This window comes from Triticum aestivum, chromosome 2D (assembly GCF_018294505.1).
Source record: "Triticum aestivum cultivar Chinese Spring chromosome 2D, IWGSC CS RefSeq v2.1, whole genome shotgun sequence".
In the NCBI taxonomy this organism is placed as follows: Eukaryota; Viridiplantae; Streptophyta; class Magnoliopsida; order Poales; family Poaceae; genus Triticum; species Triticum aestivum.
Window position 1 is genome coordinate 194,588,835 of NC_057799.1, and position 8,723 is coordinate 194,597,557.

The window sequence follows — 8,723 nt, forward strand, 5'->3', positions numbered from 1 at the left end:
TCCCTTCGTGCCGACACAAGGGAGGGGGATGGTAGCTACTTCGCACTTTGCTACGGTGAACCTCGGTTGGGGGGGCATGCATTCATAGCTTAGGATTCCCTTCGTGCCGACACGAGGGAGGAGGGGGTTGCTAGCTACTTCGCACTTTGATAGGTGAACCTCGGTTGAGGGGGCATGCATTCATAGCTAGGATTCCCTTTGTGCCGACACGAGGGGGAGGGGGGCAAGCAATACCGTGCGCTTTGCGAGAGAGGTGCCACATCGAAGTTGCATTTGGTATTTGAAAATCAAACCACCCTTTTGATACATAAATTTGGTCCACATGCAAGTGTGTTCGTGTTCTGACCCTCTCCCGCGTCATTTTTTGCCAAATTTATGAACATTAGACAAGTCGGATGACGCAATAGACATGGTTCACTCAAACTAACCGTGTGCCACGCCGGTGCACCTATCACGCACACATCCGCACAGTACATTGGGCTCCACGAGGCTCCCCCTCTCAAAAATATCTGCCCGCCTCGAGGGTTTTTCTCTTTCATAACACACAGTTGTTATCTCTGGACCGTGTGCGATGTTTCTTGTTCCCAATCCCGCCTGCATCCCTAGAAAATATCTGCCCGCCTCGAGGGGTTTTCTGTTTCATAACACACGGTTGTTATCTCCGGACCGTGTGCGATGCGCTATCATCAAAATTTTCAATAGACCGGCATTTCACTCCCTCCTTTGACTCCCGCGTAGTAAAATTTTCAGTACCCACGTCATTTCCTCAAACACCCCGCCCCCCTCCACACACACACACACACCAAAACCTCCTCAGGCGTGTGCGCGCGCGCACACACACACACACCAAAACCTCCTCAGGCGTGTGCGCGCGCGCACACACACACACACCCTCCCTCGCTCGAAACCCTAGCAAAGTCCCCGCCGCCGCCGCCACCGCAAGGCCTCCATTGTCAACATCTGCCGGTTTGCCCGTGTAGCTTACCCAACGATCTCCATACCCAGGCCGCCTTGAGTTTCTTAGATGACGCCTGCCAAGCGCCCCCTTTCCCACAGATCCCCATCCCCCACTCCATAGCGTCGCAGCCTAAGCCCGGCTACGCTTCCCGTGGAGCTCGAGGAGTGACTGGCCCAAAAGACGTGTATAACCGTCTCTTCGCCCGATGTCGTGGAGGAAGCTGACGACCATTACTGGCGGCAGACACTCAATCAGCGGGCTAGAGTATGCGGGCATGTCTCGTCCGCCGGCTACGACATCGAGGTCATCGACAGCGACGCCCTGAGGCGGGCTGTGTCACAGGTTAAGTGGCCCACCCCAAACCCTTGGGTTCAACCGCCGTCGATCTCATCCATGGCCCCGCTGCTGATCTCCTCTGGCTCGCTGTCAACAATTTGCCATTCTACATCGCCATCGAGCCCCTTTTGTCATTTCTGAAGGACACGTTCTGTGATGCTGCCTTGGGATCCACGGCTTCCAAGTTAGACATCATCGGCGGCGACCACGAGGAGGGCACCCTCTCTGGCTCTTCCATGGGGAAAGAGCCCATCTGCTCTTCCAAGGGGAAAGCGCCTGTCTGCGACATCATGGAGGGCACCCTACAGCCGTGCTCTTCCAAGGGGAAGGAACCCATCTACGACAACATGGAGCGCATCCAGGGTCCATTCTCTTCCCACGGTAAACGAGCCCATCCGTGACAAGTGAGGAAACCCATGATTTGTTTTGCCGTGCCTCTTCATAGGGGGAAACCCATGATTTGTTTTGTCGAGTCCCTTTTGTAGTGTAGTGAGAATATGTCTAGTTTTAATTGCTATATCTGGTTGTTTGCAGTATGCCTTGTTTATTTAATTTGTTCACAATGTGATGCTCTATATATGCAATTATTTATTGTGCATAACATTCATCAATCCAGTTTTAAACATACCGATAGGAATGCATATATTTGCTTGCTGTTAAGCCTGTTATAGCTAGCATATGCCTCTTTTAAAGTTTTTTTGATTGTTTGGTTGTTTGTAGTTAGCATATGTTCAGTTTCAAATGCTATCTTTGGTTGTTCGTAGTATGCCTTGTTTATTCCAGTTATTCACAACGTGATGTTCTATATGTGCAAGTATGAACTGTGCAGTTCAATTTCATCAGTACCAGTTTCAACAATACCACTATGAATGACTACATTTGGTTGCTGCATCTTGTAGTTAACACGCCTTTCCATTTTTATTTAACCATAACTAGTGTACTTAGACCGGCACAATACCAGTTTGAATGACCATGTTTGCTTGTTGTTAAATGTTTGGCCTGTTGCAGTCAGCACACCTTTCCACTTGTTTTGCTTTACTAGCATGCTTAAACCTGCACACTGAAGCTATCCTTTGGAGATTATTTTGTCTGCCATGTGTAATTTTGGTTGATGTTTAGCCTGTTGTGCTTAACATGCTTCTTGATGTACCTACACAGGACAATTTTGGGAACGACTGTTGTTTTCCATCGAGGTTAGTTTCATCCCATGGCTTATATTTGCTCACTGTTCAGGATATCGGTAGCTGGTACCATATAGGCCGGCGACTGATAAGGGACTAGTCGGTGAATCGGACTTTTAACTGAATATATCTGCAACCCATTTTTCCTTAGGTTAACTAGGGCCATATATAATATATTTGAGGCTACATAGCAACATGCACTGTACTTAATGTCTAAATATGCAATCCTAGGCTACATAGTAACAAGGAAGAGTGTTGCATTAATGTTCTAATGATGTCTAGATATACGTAGAAGAGTAGCAGCAACAACACAACCCTATTTGGATACTCAACTTAGCTAGATGTTAGAGTTAGTTTCTAGCTCATTACTAACCCTGAACTAACTCCATCCAAAGAGTTGTTTGGATGGCAGGGTTAGATTGACAATAAATGCACTAGGAGAACTAGCTCCAATTGGCACCTCTTGGGTTGGATACTAGTTTTTTTGGGTGGGTTATAGATGCAACTAGCTCAAACTAGCCCTCTTGTTTAGATATACTTTAGGGCTATTTGAGCCCGAACTAGCTCAAACTAACTATAACCCATGGATACAGTAGCAGATAATTTGTAAGAATGAACTAAACTACTTCCGGCCCGTAATATAAGATGTTAATTCATCTAATATGTGAGTACATTGGATGTTATAAGATACTCCCTCCGTTCCTAAATATTTGTCTTTTTAGAGATTTCAAATGGACTACCACATACGGATGTATATAGACATATTATAAATGAGTGTTGTACTACATCATTGTGCAATTGCTGTTTAGCTTCTAATATTAACTTGGTGCTTTTAGGTACATATGTCATTGGTAAAGATCCGCGTTTCGACCCTTTCTGCGTATGGGGCAATGAGATATCGATAAACCAGCATCAAGTGAGGAAGCTGATAAAGATTGTTATTAAAATGGGTCCAAAGATGGCAATTAAACTATTTGTTTACACTTTATCCAAGACAATAGTGAACTGCAGGATGGTAAGTAAGAACTCTGCAGCCTTCTTTTTACTGCCCATAATGAGTTGTGTTAGATGACAATGTCTGAATCATTTTCCGCAGTGGTTGCCAAAGCAGTTTACTCAAGATTACCCCTCAAACTACATGATTGGTGGGCATGCAAAGGTTAAAGTATTTCTACTAGAACACGATGATCATCTAGATGTTTTCATGAAGACTGTGAAGGATGGGCGGTCGGCCATCACAAGGGGTTGGACTAGAGTCGTGCGTGCCTTCTGCATGGAGGAGGGTAGGCATTCCGCTTCACCTTGTTCAGCAACCAGGATATATTTCGCCTATTTCTTTACCATCTTTAATAGTACAAGTATACAACTGTGGTTCATCATTCTTTATTTGGTTCTTATGTAATTCTTGAACATACGTACCTATGAATCGAATAATGCATTGGTTGTTTGAACCTGATGGATATGAATAAAGCTGTAGCATACATTCAAATTCAAATCCAAATCCGGTACAATTTGGAAAAGAAGCAATTAAATTACGGTGAAATTACGCTCTCCAGGTTGTTACGGCACACACGGTTGGTAAAACACAAACGTTTGCGATATGCACCATAATCGGAGACGGTTCACAGAGAGGAAACGTGTGCAAGCATGCACACAATTGCCGTTTGCAAAGCGTGTGCGATGTTAGACAATATCACAAATGGTGCGGGCAAACTAAACGTTTGTGTTAGTTGCCTTACCGTACACGATTCGCAACCATGAACTATTTATGATGAAGTATGCATCATAAACGTTGCACCACAGAATAGTGTGTGCGATAGTTGTCGTGTACGACAATGTTACGACGGTCCGATGTTTCGTAATCATGTCCGACACTCGTATGACGATTAGCTAATCTTCTTAACGGTGAACCGTTTGTGATGGGCCGCGCATCATACACGTTTTATAATAGTGAACCGTTTGTGATGGGCTGCGCATCATAAACGTAGCACCACAGAATACCGACAGCGATGGCAATGCGAGCAGAAACGAGTAGGAGTACTGTAGGGGCCCTATCCCTGACGGTTTCTGGGTCATGTGGGAAGGACCCCCCTATCGCCCACACTCACTTGGCGACGGTTCCAAATGCCGTCGCGGAAAGGGGTTTTAAACCGTTTGTTTAGGACCAACGCGCACCAGTGGCCGTTAAGCTATCGAGTACGGTTTTGGATCCAATAACCCGTTAACAGCCGGACCAATGAGGATTTTCCACGTGTAAAATTATCATTGGCCGGAGGAAACACGTGTTGGCTCACCGTTGGGACAGATGTCATCCATTCATTGGACAGGAGGCGCCTATGATAGGTCGACACATGGCATGGCCCAACAGAGGCCCATTCCAGTGAAAAGGCTGGCCCGTTTGACTTGGTTAAAAGGTAATATGCCATCCCATGGAAAGCTTGTTAACAGCCTATTCGTATATAAGCCATTTACAACCTGCTAACTCCCGGCCCGTTACGGCCTATCGGAATTAAGCCTAGTAGCTTCATCTAGGCCGTTTAATATGATTCCAGCCCGTTGTAACTTCCGGCCCATGTATGGCCCATGATGTCTTTTGGCCCATATGAGGCCCGTTGTAACTCTGGGCTCATTAAAGGCCCGAGATGAAACTGTCCCATAAAGAATAGTGTATCGCTTTATACCCATTAACAGCCCATTATTCCGTCGGCCGTTTCCAGCCCGTGTTAACTTTCGGCCTTCTAAGGGCCCATTTATTCTTGGGCTCATTTCTAGAATTCGGTTAGTTACGGTGCATTACTGGCCTGTTCCGTTTGTGGGCCAAATTCAGCCTGTGGTTACATTCGGCCCGTTTGTGGCCAGTTAACCCGTTGGGCTGTTTTCATAGCGTTATCAAATACGGCCTATTAACGACCCGTTATGGTCCATGAATAGTATGACCCATGTTTGGCGAAATGGTTAGAAGGCCCATGGATCCTATGGCCCGTAGAAGACCAATGGATCCTACGGCCCGTAGAAGGCCCATGGATCATATGGCCCGTAGAAAGTCCATGGATCCCACGGCCCGTAGAAGGCCCATGGATCCTACGGCCAGTACAAGGCCCATGGATCCTACGTCCTGCAGGAGGCCCATGGTTACAATAGTCCGTGTGTTGCCATGATTATTGTGGCCTAGTTACCAAAAATAGGTTATTGTGGCCACTAGAGAAACGCGGAAAAAGAACTGCAGTGACTACAAGCAAACAACTAAACAAGACAATAAGGAAATAAATAAGCAAGCAACTAACGCTAGCCTATTACAGCTATTATACATATTACATCCACTGGGCATCAAAGTTCGCCACCAGTGCAAATATAGGGAACAAAGCAGCATATTACATACACTGGGCGTCAAAATTAGCCACCAGTGCAAATAAACGCTGCAGCAAAAGAAGTCCATAACTGAAATAACTTCAGAAGAGCTCAAGAAACATTATCTTGGGTATCCACCATGCTGGCAATAAGCTTAGCAAGCTTATTAGCTTTGTCCTATGTGGCGCTAAAATCCTCCAACGCTTGCTGTTGCACCAGAAAGTATGTATCTGAATGCTCCAGGGACTTCCACAGTCCTTCCGCTTCTTGTCGCAGCACAGCTGATCGATGTCTTTCAGCTTGTAGTTGAGACTCAAGAAACTGAACTGATTCAAACAGTGAGTTTGAATAGCTTGTGCAAGCGGTAGTGGCCATTAACTCGAACAGTAAACCAAGACAGGACTTTGGGGTTGTCTCACTGTCTTCAAGATAGTTTCCCTTAGCTGTTTTATCAGCTTTGTTGGATACCAACAAGGATGTCTCACTATCCTAAACCTTATCTGCATTACTTCCTTTACCATTGCTTAATAAGGCACTCTTCTCCAATATTCTGTCAGCATTCTAAAAGAAGAAATAAGCAGACACATAACAGGTTTAGCATGTAATAGTATATGAAACTCATTTCTGTGAACCAGTTCATTAGTAAGGTGGACAAGATTAAACTACCAAGTCCTCTATTGCCAAGTAGTACATTATAAAAGCATCAAACAAACATATATCTATGTCCTATGGTCACTGCATTATCTTGCCAAATCAAAATAGAGACACGGTTCAAATCATATCAGTTCAAGAGAAAGCAACACTGAAAGAATACAAAGCGTGGGAAAATACACAACACAACAAGATTTCAGATGGGTACCACGGGTCTACATGTATAACAACACTATTAGCCCTATTGTGATGCTAGTAATGTGCATGATATGAGAAGTCAACTGTATACACAATTGAAATTGAAATCAACAGAGCTATTTGTAAGAGCAAACCTGTTAAAGAAACATGCATAAACATACCTGTTGTGCCATTGGAGTTTCCATTGGATCATTCAATTAAAAAATAAGTTTGTATGAGTAAATACAATGATACAAGAGCAAAGCAGTATGCACGATAACAATGGAATCTTAAATGAGAACAATTGTTCTTCAGGTTTAAGCACTTGTTCTACATGAGCAGAGTACAGTAAGACGCAAGCATATAGTACTTAAAATAAAATGAGCTCATAGACCTTACCACATTCTTGGTTCGGGGCCAGTACAGAACAAGGCGTTCCCAGTCATCGTCCAGTAAATGTGACTCAGGAGAACGTAAGGGAATTTGATGAGTTTCTTTGCCAGTGAAGTACGTTTTCTTCAGGCAATTCCGATATTGCCACCAAGCATTCTTGAAGATAGCAGAGGTATTAGCACAGGTTACCTCATCCTGAGTTTCCAAATCGGTCCTTCTCTATAGAGAAAAATGGGAAAATTTGTTGTATTATAACCATCATGGAGGTAGAATGTATGGGACAAAGCAAAGTAATTGCCATGAATAACATTACTTTCACATAACTCCTGGACAAACACCTGCAAGTGGTATTTTCCTTCATCTTCAGTATAATAATTCCATGGTGGGAAGATACGCACATAGTATTTAACAACATCAAATGCGATAGATGCTAAACTATGAATGGCTGGTTGTGCTTCCTCCACAGGAATAGGTGTACTAACTGGTGGAGTTGGGGTTCGCCGTGGTAGTACTGGCGCTTTGGGCACTGGAGCTGCCTTACTAACTGCTCTTGTTTGGGAGCTCTGTAGTGGAGATGGTGATGTGTCAACAGGAAATGGGTTACTATCTGCTGGGGTTGGGGTTAGATTGGGTGAAGCTGGTTCTCTGTCCATCGCAGTAGGGGTAAAATCTGCGAGAGTCTGTGTTATGTGTGGTAGGGCTGGTTCTCATGCATGTACAACCGGGGTGCTAACTCCACCAAGAGGTAGCAATGTTTTATTTGAAGACCCGGTTTTTACTCCGCTAGATACTGCCATCGCCCGCTCCAATTCAAATGGCCGATAAACAGGAAACATAGTTGAATGTACAGACATTGTATGAGAGACAGATGCAATAGATCGTGTGGAAAAAAGAGGGCATGAAATAGTTGACATGTATATTGTTTAACTAAAACGGATAGCATGACATAATTTCACATATATGATGTCTATCTAAACTGGATAGCATAGCATAACATAATTCAAAGATACAATGACTAACTAAACAAGATCACATGACATAATTCACATACATGTTATCTAAGTAACCATGATCGCATGATTTAATTCACATATGTGATTTATATGCTAAGCAGAGGGCATTCACATATATGATGTCTGAACTAAGAACATGGTGTTGAATATTGTGTATATGATGTCTAAACTATGCAATGCAAGACACCATATGCATGATATGAGAAGTATAATCGTGCCAAGTTAGAGCATACACCTCGGTGGGGGAATAGGACTTGTCATCTGTCTCTGAATCCATCTCTGAGGAGCTATCGGGACCCAGCAAGAGATTTGCTTCGACAGGTAGCACTGTCTGCTCTGAAGGCCTTGTTTTCACTCCAGATTTTCCATCACCCACTCAAATGGCTGATTCACAGGAAGAGTAGTTTAATGTACAAACATTGTTGGAAATGTAATGAAGAAAAGGATGGGCAAGATATCATTCAAATATATGATGCCTGGTTAAACAGGATGACATTGCACATTTCACATATATTATGGCTGGCTAAAAGACATGAGACTGCATAATTCCCATATATGATATTGAAACTAAATAGGTGGCATTACAAAACATGTCTAAACTAAGAAGATGACATATATGATGTCGGAAGTAGGCACTACAAGGCAACATATGCATGATATGACTAA